The sequence below is a fragment of the Schistocerca nitens genome, chromosome 2, assembly GCF_023898315.1.
Source record: "Schistocerca nitens isolate TAMUIC-IGC-003100 chromosome 2, iqSchNite1.1, whole genome shotgun sequence".
Taxonomy (NCBI): domain Eukaryota; kingdom Metazoa; phylum Arthropoda; class Insecta; order Orthoptera; family Acrididae; genus Schistocerca; species Schistocerca nitens.
The window spans coordinates 1,169,052,852-1,169,064,994 of NC_064615.1; the positions used below are offsets into that span (position 1 = coordinate 1,169,052,852).

At 49.4% G+C, this 12,143-nt stretch overlaps 1 protein-coding gene across 1 annotated transcript in view; it reads left to right on the forward strand.

Moving 5' to 3' along the window:
- The window catches only part of LOC126234815 (uncharacterized), a 37,699-nt gene that overhangs the window by 1,041 nt on the left and 24,515 nt on the right, over nt 1-12,143 (forward strand). The gene's annotated exons all lie outside the window — the stretch shown is intronic.

The window sequence follows — 12,143 nt, forward strand, 5'->3', positions numbered from 1 at the left end:
ATTCCAGTCCCCACTCCCAAGCCACTCCTGCTGGCGCTAGATGTACCTTTCTCCTACAGTATATTTTCGTAGATACTGAGTTATACATGTATAACGATTGGCTGAAATTGCTCTGGGCACTTTTCACTCATACTTGCATGTCGCCACTTTACCACCACCACTCCCAAAAATAGAGGTCTTTGAGGTCTCTTATACCAAAGGATATTGTCTCCAGGTACTGAGCTCTACGTCTACCAAGTGTGGCTAAAATTGCTCTTGACGTTAATGAGATATACTGGAACATCTACATAGAGATTAGTTTCATATTCCGGTCATAGAGCAACCATTCACCCAAGTTTCTTGGTATTTCTACCTTATAACAGCAGATATACATTCGCTGTAGCTTACAACCATACGACTAAGGAAGTATTCGATTTGTTGTGAGGAAATATTTATCTTTAACCTCACTTTAACCCTTTTCATGTTTTTTGAATCACTCTGATCTTAAGTATTTTATGTTACACTGAAATCAGAATTTTTGAAGCTCTGACTTAGTTTAATGGAAGTATTGATAATTTCCTCGCGTGAATAGCACAACTTCTTGGAGAACAGAACATAAGGAAAGGAAACGGGTAAGAACGTCACATACTGAAGCTACAGTCACGATGGTCTGAACTTGTTTCCAAAGATGGGGCACAAAATCGTGAATAGCACACCACAACAGTAGTTACCGATAGCCGCCAGTATCAGAAAACCTCTTGATTCGCAACTGGTGTACTACGCTGGCGCCCGTGTGTTACAGAATGTACTCGGCTGACGCATTTGGGAGAGGATCATGGAGACTTATCGTAAGTTTCTTTACGAGATCATGCAGTGAATGCCTCAACTGAGCCAGGCTGCAGAGTTACTGATTGGACTCGACCACAGCCCTGTCGCCATTACACTCTCATTTTTCCCAGGTTCTGAATCGTTTCCCTACAACACTGCTACTGAAAGACGAAACGGTTCCTCCAACTACACGCCAAGGGCCACAAAAAAGCTCGAATTGTTCCACTGTTAAAATGCACATTACAAATTGCTCAGAAGACCCTTACTCTACTACCTGTAGATATAGTCAGAAGACTGCAGGTATGCCGAGTAATTTTTTTTTTATTTTAACTGGTGTTATTAAGAATGTTGCTTGCTAATTTACATGCACGAATATTAAACCTCAGATGACAAGCACGAATTAAGCGAAGAAGGAAAGGTTGGAACCCAAGAGAGATATAAAGGAAACAAACTTGAAAATAATATCATAGAAATAGAAGGGGAAGTAAATGAAGATGAGGTGGGAGACATGATACTGCGAGAACAATCACACAGAACATTTAAAGGCCTAATCGAAACGAAACCCATAGAATAGACAAAATTCCCTCAGAATTATTAAGAACCTATGGAGAGCCAGACATGACAACACTATTCCACTTTGTATGTAAGATGTATGATACAGAAGAAACACGCTAAAGCTTCAAGAAGAATGTAATACTTCCTATTCTAAAGAAGACAGGTGCTTCCTATTCTAAAGAAGATAGGGACTGACAGATATGATACTACCAAACCATCAGATTAATAAGACGTGGTTACAAAATACTAAGAGAAATTATTTACATAAAAATGGAAAAACTGGTAGAAGCCGATTCTGGGAAGATCACTTTCCGTTCTGGTGAAATGTAGGAAGCCAAGAGGCCATACTATATGACCTATCTGGGAAGATAGACTGAAGAAAGGCCAACCTAGGTTCATACCGTTTAGGGATTTACCGGACGGTTTTGACAGTGTTGACTGGACTACACTCTTTGAAATTCTGAAGGTATCAGGGGTAGAATGAAGGGATTGAAAAGTTATCTACTTGTACAGTAACCAGGTTGCTGGTATGAAAGTCAAAAGGCATAAAAGGGAAACAACTTGAGAAAGGAGTGAGACAAGGTAGCAGCTTCTCCTCGGTATTATTCAGTCTGATGTGAGGCAGCTGAGAAAGAAAACCAAAGACAAACTTGAAAAGAGCATTAAAATTTAGTAAAAATATATAAAAACTTACACTTGGCCGATGACATTGTAATTCTGTCAGGGACGGCAAAGGAGACGGAAAAAGAGACCAGTTCAACGGAATGGATACTCACTTAAAAGGAGTGTTTAAGATGAGTGTCAACAATGGTAAAACAATGGGAATCAAACGTAGCAGAATTATATCAGCTGATGCTAATAGAATTAGATTAGCAGATGAGAGACTAAAAGTAGTCTATGAGTTACCCTATTAGGGCAGAAAAATAACTGACAATACTCAAAGTAGAGAGGATATAAAATTAAGACTGGCAATATCAAGAAAGGCATTCCTGAAAAGAGAAAATTGTAAACATTTAATATATATCTAGGTATTAGGATGTATTTTCTAATAGTATTTGTCTGGAGTGTGACCTTGTATGGAAGTGAAACATGAACGATAAGCACAAAAGATGCCCCAGGTTTGACTTCTCGTCAGATGCAGCGTGAAAATTCATTCTGGAAACAATCCCCCGGCTGTGGCTAAGCCATGTCGTCGCGGTATTCTTTGTTTCGGCCTGTTAGTCCCGCAAGTTTCGCTGTAGAGCCTCCCCCAAGTTTTGAATGTAGGGGATGAGGTACTGGAGGAATTTAAGCTGTTCAGATTGCACGGATAGCTCAGTTGGTAGAGCAATTGCCTACGAAAGGCGGAAGTCCTAGCTTCGAGTGCAGTTGTGGCAGAGAATTTTGATTCAGCAAGAACTTTCAGATAAACGCATGCTCCGCTACAGAATGAAAATGCATTCTGGAAGCACTAAAGCACTCAGGTGGCAGTTTCTGTTAGTCACAGACAATAGCAGCTCTAATCATTTACTTACTTGCCATTGATGTATGTACACGAAGTTACATTGACATCCAACGATGTATTCTGCGTATACTCTTACCTCACTTATTTGTTACATAGTGTAATTCTTAATTTCTTTGCGTGTTTTTTGTATTTGCATTGTTTAATTCATAAATTTCGAGAGTGTCATAGTATTTGAGAGCTGTAGCATCGCGTTTTAGTACCTGAATAGTGTAAATTCGCGTAGTCGTCTGCCTTCTGTTTTTGTTTTGAACGGCCAGTGTCGGTTGGTCACAGCCGGTGTGCTCCCTTCCGCCGTTGGATAAGCAGCTGCAGCAACAAGTCGTATACTCTTAGCTCACTTATTTGTTACATAGTTTAATTCTTAATTTCTTTGCGCGTTTGTTGTATTTGGATTGTTTAATTCATAAATTTCTGGCGTATTATAGTATTTGAGAGTTGTAGCATCGCGTTTTAGTACCTGAATAGTGTAAAATCGCGTAGTCTCCTTCCGCCGCTGAGCAGTGTGTCAGCAGTGCGCAAGTAGCAGCATTACTGCATTTACTAGGCAGTCTTGTATTTTAATAACGGTTTAAATTTTGTGTCGAATTGTTTGTGCTCTCTGTAGCTTAGTTCATACTTTCTTTGCACAACAGTTTTTAGCATGGATAGGGACTGCAACTGCTCTGTTCGGATGCACGCTGAGTTGGCATCCCTTCGCTCCCAGCTTCAGGCAGTGTTGGCTTCGGTCACACAGCTTGAGGCTGTTGCCAATGGGCATCACTGTGGGGGTCAAGGTGGGGGTTTGTCGGGGACGGCCAGCTCGTCCCACGCATCCCCCGATCGGACTAAGACTGTGGCAGCCCGGGATGCTGCCCACATTGAGTCTCATCCCTCACCTGTGGTAGAGTGGAAGATCGTCTCGAGGTGTGGCAGGGGGTGAAAGACATTCCAGAGGGCTGAACGGAAGGCCTCTCCAGTTTGTCTGATGAACCGGTTTCAGGCTCTATCTCAGGCTGATACTGATCTTCGGCCTGACATGGCTGCTTGTCCTGTTCCAGAGGTTGCCCCTCAGTCTGCAAGATCCGGGCGGTCGTAGAGGGTGGGCTTACTGGTAGTTGGGAGCTCCAACGTCAGACGCGTAATGGGGCCCCTTAGGGATATGGCATCAAGAGAGGGGAAGAAAACCAATGTGCACTCCGTGTGCATACCGGAGGGAGTCATACCAGATGTGGAAAGGGTCCTTCCGAATGCCATGAAGGGTACAGGGTGCACCCATCTGCAGGTGGTCGCTCATGTCGGCACCAATGATGTGTGTCGCTATGGATCGGAGGAAATCCTCTCTGGCTTCCGGCGGCTATCTGATTTGGTGAAGACTGCCAGTCTCGCTAGTGGGATGAAAGCAGAGCTCACCATCTGCAGCATCGTCGACAGGACTGACTGCGGACCTTTTGTACAGAGCCGAGTGGAGGGTCTGAATCAGAGGCTGAGACGGTTCTGCGACCGTGTAGGTTGCTGATTCCTCGACTTGCGCCATAGGGTGGTAGGGTTTTGGGTTCCGCTGGATGGGTCAGGAGTCCACTACACGCAGCAAGCAGCTACACGGGTAGCAGGGGTTGTGTGGCGCGGACTGGGCGGTTTTTTACGTTAGATGGCCTCGGGCAAGTACAGAAAGGGCAACAGCCTCAAAGGGTGCGGGGCAAAGTCAGGACATGCGGGGACCAAGCAGCAATCGGTATTGTAATTGTCAACTGTCGAAGCTGTATTGGTAAAGTACCGGAACTTCAAACGCTGATAGAAAGCACCGAAGCTGAAATCGTTATAGGTACAGAAAGCTGGCTGAAGCCAGAGATAAATTCTGCCGAAATATTTAAAAAGGCACAGAAGGTGTTTAGAAAGGATAGATTGCATGCAACCGGTGGTGGCGTGTTTGTCGCTGTTAGTAGTGGCTTATCCTGTAGTGAAGTAGAAGTGGATAGTTCCTGTGAATTATTATGGGTGGAGGTTACACTCAACAACTGAGCTAGGTTAATAGTTGGCTCCTTTTACCGACCTCCCGACTCAGCAGCATTAGTGGCAGAACAACTGAGAGAAAATTTGGAATACATTTCACATAAATTTTCTCAGCATGTTATACTCGTAGGTGGAGATTTCAATTTACCAGATATAGACTGGGACACTCAGATGTTTAGGACGGGTGGTAGGGACAGAGCATCGAGTGACATTATACTGAGTGCACTATCCGAAAATTACTTCGAGCAATTAAACAGAGAACCGACTCGTGGAGAGATAACATCTTGGACCTACTGATAACAAACAGACCCGAACTTTTCGACTCTGTAAGTGCAGAACAGGGAAGCAGTAATCATAAGGCCGTTGTAGCATCCCTGAATATGGAAGTTAATAGGAATATAAAAAAAGGGAGGAAGGTTTATCTGTTTAACAAGAGTAATAGAAGGCAGATTTCAGACTACCTAACAGATCAAAACTAAAATTTCTGTTCCGACACTGACAATGTTGAGTGTTTATGGAAAAAGTTCAAGGCAATCATAAAATGCGTTTTAGACAGGTACGTGCCGAGTAAAACTGTGAGGGACGGGAAAAACCCACCGTGGTTCAACAACAAAGTTAGGAAACTACAGCGAAAGCAAAGAGAGCTTCACTCCAAGTGTAAACGCAGCCAAAACCTCTCAGACAAACAGAACCTAAACATGTCAAAGTTAACATAAGGAGGGCTATGCGTGAAGCGTTCAGTGAATTCGAAAGTAAAATTCTATGTACCGACTTGACAGAAAATCCTAGGAAGTTCTGGTCTTACGTTAAATCTGTAAATGGCTCGAAACAGCATATCCAGACACTCCGGGATGATGATGGCATTGAAACAGAGGATGACACGCGTAAAGCTGAAATACTAAACACCTTTTTTCAAAGCTGTTTCACAGAGGAAGACCACACAGCATTTCCTTCTCTAAATCCTCGCACAAACGAAAAAATGGCTGACATCGAAATAAGTGTCCAAGGAATAGAAAAGCAACTGGAATCACTCAACAGAGGAAAGTCCACTGGACCTAACGGGATACCAATTCGATTCTACACAGAGTACGCGAAAGAACTTGCCCCCCTTCTAACAGCCGTGTACCGCAAGTCTCTAGAGGAACGGAGGGTTCCAAATGATTGGAAAAGAGCACAGTTAGTCCCAGTCTTCAAGAAGGATCGTCGAGCAGATGCGCAAAACTATAGACCTATATCTCTGACGTCGATCTGTTGTAGAATTTTAGAACATGTTTTTTGCTCGAGTATCATGTCGTTTTTGGAAACCCAGAATCTACTCTGTAGGAATCAACATGGATTCCGGAAACAGCGATTGTGAGAGACCCAACTCGCTTTATTTGCTCACGAGACCCAGAAAATATTAGATACAGGCTCCCAGGTAGATGCCATTTTCCTTGACTTCCGGAAGGCGTTCGATACAGTGCCGCACTGTCGCCTGATAAATAAAGTAAGAGCCTTCGGAATATCAGACCAGCTGTGTGACTGGATTGAAGAGTTTTTAGCAAACAGAACACAGCATGTTGTTATCAATGGAGAGACGTCTACAGACGTTAAAGTAACCTCTGGCGTGCCACAGGGGAGTGTTATGGGACCATTGCTTTTCACAATATATGTAAATGACCTAGTAGATAGTGTCGGAAGTTCCATGCGGCTTTTCGCGGATGATGCTGTAGTATACAGAGAAGTTGCAGCATTAGAAAACTGTAGCGAAATGCAGGAAGATTTGCAGCGGATAGGCACTTTGTGCAGGGAGTGGCAACTGACCCTTAACATAGACAAATGTAATGTATTGCGAGTACATAGAAAGAAGGATCCTTTATTGTATGATTATATGATAGCGGAACAAACACTGGTAGCAGTTACTTGTGTAAAATATCTGGGAGTATGCGTGCGGAACGATTTGAAGTGGAATGATCATATAAAATTAATTGTTGGTAAGGGGGGTACCAGGTTGAGATTCATTGGGAGAGTCCTTAGAAAATGTAGTCCATCAACAAAGGAGGTGGCTTACAAAACACTCGTTCGACCTATACTTGAGTATTGCTCATCAGTATGGGATCCGTATCAGATCGGGTTGACGGAGGAGATAGAGAAGATCCAAAGAAGAGCGGCGCGTTTCCTCACAGGGTTATTTGGTAACCGTGATAACGTTACGGAGATGTTTAGCAAACTCAAGTGGCAGACTCTGCAATAGAAGCGCTCTGCATCGCGGTGTAGCTTGCTGTCTAGGTTTCGAGAGGGTGCATTTCTGGATGAGGTATCGAATATATTGCTTCCGCCTTCTTATACCTCCCGAGGAGATCACGAATGTAAAATTAGAGAGATTCGAGCGCGCACGGAGGCTTTCAGACAGTCGTTCTTCCCGCGAACCATACGCGACTGGAACAGAAAAGGAAGGTAATGACAGCGGCAAGTAAAGTGCCCTCCGCCACACACCGTTGGGTGGCTTGCGGAGTATAAATGTAGATGTAGATGTTATCTTTATTGTCAGGCATTGTATATTTTATATTGTGTTCAATTTTAGAAAGCGGTCTCAGCTGCTCTTCAAATTGTTCTTATGCAATCAGTCGACACAGACCACTGAACATCATATACACTCCTGGAAATGGAAAAAAGAACACATTGACACCGGTGTGTCAGACCCACCATACTTGCTCCGGACACTGCGAGAGGGCTGTACAAGCAATGATCACACGCACGGCACAGCGGACACACCAGGAACCGCGGTGTTGGCCGTCGAATGGCGCTAGCTGCGCAGCATTTGTGCACCGCCGCCGTCAGTGTCAGCCAGTTTGCCGTGGCATACGGAGCTCCATCGCAGTCTTTAACACTGGTAGCGTGCCGCGACAGCGTGGACGTGAACCGTATGTGCAGTTGACGGACTTTGAGCGAGGGCGTATAGTGGGCATGCGGGAGGCCGGGTGGACGTACCGCCGAATTGCTCAACACGTGGGGCGTGAGGTCTCCACAGTACATCGATGTGGTCGCCAGTGGTCGGCGGAAGGTGCACGTGCCCGTCGACCTGGGACCGGACCGCAGCGACGCACGGATGCACGCCAAGAGCGTAGGATCCTACGCAGTGCCGTAGGGGACCGCACCGCCACTTCCCAGCAAATTAGGGACACTGTTGCTCCTGGGGTATCGGCGAGGACCATTCGCAACCGTCTCCATGAAGCTGGGCTACGGTCCCGCACACCGTTAGGCCGTCTTCCGCTCACGCCCCAACATCGTGCAGCCCGCCTCCAGTGGTGTCGCGACAGGCGTGAATGGAGGGACGAATGGAGACGTGTCGTCTTCAGCGATGAGAGTCGCTTCTGCCTTGGTGCCAATGATGGTCGTATGCGTGTTTGGCGCCGTGCAGGTGAGCGCCACAATCAGGACTGCATACGACTGAGGCACACAGGGCCAACACCCGGCATCATGGTGTGGGGAGCGATCTCCTACACTGGCCGTACACCACTGGTGATCGTCGAGGGGACACTGAATAGTGCACGGTACATCCAAACCGTCATCGAACCCATCGTTCTACCATTCCTAGACCGGCAAGGGAACTTGCTGTTCCAACAGGACAATGCACGTCCGCATGTATCCCGTGCCACCCAACGTGCTCTAGAAGGTGTAAGTCAACTACCCTGGCCAGCAAGATCTCCGGATCTGTCCCCCATTGAGCATGTTTGGGACTGGATGAAGCGTCGTCTCACGCGGTCTGCACGTCCAGCACGAACGCTGGTCCAACTGAGGCGCCAGGTGGAAATGGCATGGCAAGCCGTTCCACAGGACTACATCCAGCATCTCTACGATCGTCTCCATGGGAGAATAGCAGCCTGCATTGCTGCGAAAGGTGGATATACACTGTACTAGTGCCGACATTGTGCATGCTCTGTTGCCTGTGTCTATGTGTCTGTGGTTCTGTCAGTGTGATCATGTGATGTATCTGACCCCAGGAATGTGTCAATAAAGTTTCCCCTTCCTGGGACAATGAATTCACGGTGTTCTTATTTCAATTTCCAGGAGTGTATTTACGCGATGGAACTGTCTGCACAATGCAAGAAACAGTCTCCTAGTGGAATAATTTGAAATCTTCATAGGACCTGCACTTTCTTCCCCCCTATGGCCAGTTTATGCCCTGAAACATGTTCGAGATTGTGGAGTATCCAACCAGACGCTGTAGGTAGATTGTCGTGTGCCCAGAATTTTCACAGACAATAACCGTAGGGTTGGCTGAAACAAGTATAAACTTCCTAAATTGACTGTAAAAACCAGTACCTTCTCAGATTATTTCCCTGTTTGCGCAGTTCTCATGACAAGGGACACACCGCCCTTCGTTAAATGTGTGTGTGTGTGTGTGTGTGTACACACGCACGCACGCACTTGCGCTGTGGCTGCCGAAGTGTGCGGACGCTTTGTGCTGACGCTGCCGAGGCTATCCTCTCGCTCGTGATCTTGTAGCAACCGGTTGCGCGGGTTCACGCATTTGGCTACTCGCCTTGCGTGTTCTCGTTCACCAGCGTTTCTCTCTTCCACATTCGACAACAGGCTGCAAGGGCCTTTAGGGACTCGTGTGGCAAAATCCACGTGGCGTGACTTCCCTATCTATGAAAGCAAAAAACAGTGGTGGCTTTCTAAAGAAGCAAAGTTGTCGTGTTGGGGGTTACGACATGGAGGAGGAGCCGAAACAAGACGATCACTTCGGCGAGAGGCAGAGAGCGGTCCAAGGGAGGTTTCCCGGACGACGGCAGCGTCTGGCCCCCCACCACCGACGAAGACGACGAGTGAGAGTTATGCTCTCTGCCGCCGGATGGACGCGGAAATTTCCGCGAACGGACGGCGCCGCGCCCGCACACTCTCAGGACGGAGACGACGCAACGAGGCACCGATCCACCTGACAAAGGAGGAAATTGCCGCTGCCATCGCCAGGCTGACCCCCGAGGAGAGTTGCAACTACGTGCAGCGTTTGGCCGTGGGCACCGAAGCGGACAGGGAGGAGGCACTGACGAGACTCCGTTCCCTGGTACTCGTGGGTTGCGACAGGCAATTGCATGTCGCAGTCGCCACGACAGCTGCCGCGTCAGCAGTCGCACCATCCGTGCCGGCTACAAAAGCCACCACGCCCTCACCAACGTCCAGGCTGGCAACGCCCGACGAGCCTGCTCAGGTCGAGCAAACCTCGCGGAAGCGCCCAGCCGCGGCCGTAGAGGACACTCCCTCCTCCCAGGCAAGTTCCGGTCGCGCCAGGCGGAAGAAGAGGAGGGTACGTCGCAGGACGACCGCATCGCCGAGGAAGCCTGACGAAGAAGGCTTCATCGAGCTCTCCCGGCGCCACACAGCGAGATTCAGGTCGTTGCAACTGGTGACGCCGGAACAGGTCGAGGCTGCAAACCGGTTTGCAGATCTGCCAGAAGTAGCCGAGTCCGACGAGGACGGGACCACGCCGACTACGGCGACGAAACAGCCCCGCCGCCAGCCGCGGATTACCATCCAGTGCAGTGAGGGCTATAGCGAGCTGAGAGAGAAGCTCTACTCCGTCGCAAAACCGCGGAAGATCATCGCGGGGACCGACACTTACAAGGTCAGAGCCGAGTGCATAGAGGACCATGCGAAACTCGTGCAACTCTGTGAGACCGAGAAGCGGAACTGCTTCACGCAGAGCACGGAACAGCTGAAGCAGCTGAAGGTCGTTTTTCGTCACCTGCCACTGAAGATGGAACCGGCGTTCCTACAGCGGCAGCCACGTCGACAATGTTGACAACCGGAAAATTTTTCAGGTTGAGAACATAGCCGACTTCGACATAAAAGTCGAACCACTCCGCGCAAAAGGCAGACGAACCCAGTGCTTCAACTGCCAGCGCACGGACCACGTGGCAAAGTTTTTAAGGATGCCTGTACGCTGCTGCAAGTGCGCCGAGGAGCACTCGTCGCGGGACTGCCCCAAGAAGAAGGAGTACCGGCCGACGTGCTGCAGCTGTAACGGGGACCACGTCGCCTGTTACCGGGGATGCGCCGCATTCGAGGGCGGGAAGCGCGCCAGCCGCGTAAACCCGAGCCGCAGCTCCGCGCACGTTGCTAAGGGGAAGCCGGCCGCCCCCTCCGAGAGGCCATGGCCGCTCGCAGGGGAGGCCGCACCGGCTCCGCAGCCGTCGCAGCTGCCTTCGCCAGCGGTGCACCCTGCAGTCCGGGAGGCCGGCTTCCCGGCGCGCGCGGCTGCAGGGAGGGTTGCCGCCCTCGCAGGGCGTTCCCAGCACGGCGCTCCGCTGCCGACCACGGGAAACGTCGCGATAGGGTCAAACCTTCCCGAAACGACGATGGAAGACACCACCGAGCTGGCCGCGCTTCTGTGGTCGCTCAACCAGCTGATGACTCAGCTACCGTTGCTCGTGCGAGCGGTGACGGCGGCCCTCCAGGCCACCGCCGGGAGAACCCAGCCTTAAAATGGATAACGACCATATTTATGGGTTAACCATTTGCACGTTCAACGCTCGGGGTCTCCACCCCCAGTAGGGCGAATTTCGCCAGTTCCTACGGGATGAGGCGGTCGACATCTGCCTTGTGCAGGAGACCTTTCTCAAACCCGGGGTCGACGTGCGAGCAGCAAATTTTTGCTGCCACAGACATGACAGTGCCACCCACGAGGGCGGCACTGCCATCTACGTGCAGAAGTCCCTGCTCCACCACCGGGTTCAACTGCCGGTGTTCAATGTGCTGGAGGCCACAGGAGTGGCCGTCAACACCACCGCCGGAAATATTCTTTTCGTGTCGGTGTACCGGCAGCCTGGCAGACCGCTAGACGAAGCCGACTTCGACGCCCTGCTGTCGCTGGAGGGGCGAGCGTCATTGCTGGGGATTTCAATGCGAAACACACCGAATGGAACTCGCGAACTGTCAGCCGCAGCCGGTGCCGCCTCTCTCGCGTTGTTTACCGCAACGGCGCGATCACCGTGGGTCCTTTTGACCCCACGATCTTCCCTGCACGGGCACAACCGGACGTGCTCGATATTGACTTCTTAAGGGCATCGGGCAATTCGCGACCGCCAAGACCCGTAACGTCCTGTCCTCCGACCACGTACCGGTCATTTTCGGCCTCGACGTGGTCGGAGCTTCTCTTCCAGGCAGCCGTCCGCGCTATCGCAGGCTCTGAAAGACGAAAGCCCTCGAACTGCTCGAGGACGCGCCAAATCCCGCTGTGGTAGGGGCAGACGCCGCCTTAGAATTCTTCACCGGAAGAATACTCCGAGCAGCGGAGGAAGCCACG